Genomic DNA, 2,083 nt, shown 5'->3' on the forward strand with positions numbered 1-2,083 from the left:
TGTTTCGCATTAAAGCTGGCAAAGTAACGTCTTATATCAAGTGATCTTTCTTCAATACACTGTTGTATGGTTGAAAATCTAAATACAACAAACATAAGCAAAAACATCAATAAATCAATCGTTCGACGTTTTTGTCGTCCTGGGTTCAATAATGTTTTTGTTTCGCAAAGTATGTTTCATATTAATATTTACATTAAAACTTGCACTACGTTGAAACAACACTTGTGTTAGTGGTAAATACTCCCGCATAACGCTTTTACTCGAAAGCTGGTCTGACAATAAATGTTGCCTATTGTCCTCCCACACGTCTGACAATCAATTTTACATGTAAACCTCCCACAGGTCTGACAATCAATGTTGCATGTTGTCCTTCCACAGGTCTGACAATCAATGTTGCATGTTGTCCTTCCACAGGTCTGACAAGCAATGATGCATGTTGTCCTTCCACAGGTCTGACAATCAATGTTGCATGTTGTCCTTCCACAGGTCTGACAATCAATGTTGCATGTTGTCCTTCCACAGGTCTGAAAATCAATTTTGCATGTTGTCCTCCCACAGGTCTGACAATCAATGTTGAATGTTGTCCTCCTCGAAAACAATTCTAACTATCAATGACGCATGCTGTCCTCCCACATGTCTGGCAATCAATATTGCATGTTGTCCTCCCACAGGTCTGACAATTAATGTTGCATGTTGTCCCCCCGCAGGTCTGTCAATCAATGATACATGTTGTCCTCCATGAACACATGTCCAACAATCAATGTTTCATGTTGTCCTCCATTAGGTCTGACAATCAATGATGCATGTTGTCCCCCACAGGTATGACAATCAATGTTTCACGTTGTCCTCCACGAACACATGTCTGACAATCAATGTTTCACGTTGTCCTCCACAAACATATGTCTGACAATCAATGATGCATGTTGTCCTTCCACATATCTGACAATCAATGATGCATGTTGTCCTCCCACAGGTCTGACAATCAATTTTGCATGTTGTCCTCCCACAGGTCTGACAATCAATGTTGCATGTTGTCCTCCACGAACACATGTATGACAATCAATGTTGCAAGTTTAGACTTACGTTTACAAATTCACTCCTTAATTTAAGTTTGCCCAAAGATTTTGTACTAGTATGGGAAGTTTCAATGTCAAGGAGGCACCTTGAATGGCCGTGTTTCTTATTAATTAAATCAAAGTTTGCTGCTTTTGGTCTCTGAATCAATCTGAATTGGCCTTTTTTTCTTCATTTGGGGCAAAGATTAACCTTCCGTTTTAGAAATAAAATATCGACGAAAATTAGTAAGGGAAATGTTTTTTTAGATAAACTTGAAATAATGGGCAATTTTCATCCTTAAAACGAAGTCTTCTAAGCGGAAGGGGCCTTTATCAGACTCACGTTAAAGAACCAGGAAGCAATACATAAGTTCCAGTTTTCTTCATTCACATGTAATATACCTTACCACGATGCCGTAGCCGGTGTAGTATTACAGTCTTTGATCAGAGGTTTCGAGAATGCGATACACATATTTTGTTATCCTGGTTTTGTAGAAAACGACATGTATGTACATATGTCCAGATCGAAAAAATATTTTACGAATACTAAAAAATACGCCCCATTTGAGACTCACCAATATGAAATTATTTCCGCAATTTATATTAGTAAATCTATATTAATATATATATATATATATATATATATATATATATATATATATATATATATATATATATATATATATATATATATATATATATATATATTGCCAGGGTCGAAAATACCAAGTATATACTAGTATTTCTGCAAACAATTAATTGTGTAATATATAGGTAGTTAATTAAAGTAGCAGTAATACACGTCTTTATGTGGCTTTTATAAAAAATATAATTACACATGAATTCAGAGAAGTAATAAAGGTATATGCATTCATTAACGTCAATACAGGGAGTAACACGTGGAAACGGTTTACTCACCTGTCAAAGCCTGATCCGTGTTTACTAAATGAATGCAGTAAAGCAACTCACTACACAAGCGTTTATTTATTACCGGCACATGTGTACGCTAGTATTGGGAAAACAAATGG

Source organism: Dreissena polymorpha, chromosome 14, assembly GCF_020536995.1.
Source record: "Dreissena polymorpha isolate Duluth1 chromosome 14, UMN_Dpol_1.0, whole genome shotgun sequence".
In the NCBI taxonomy this organism is placed as follows: Eukaryota; Metazoa; Mollusca; class Bivalvia; order Myida; family Dreissenidae; genus Dreissena; species Dreissena polymorpha.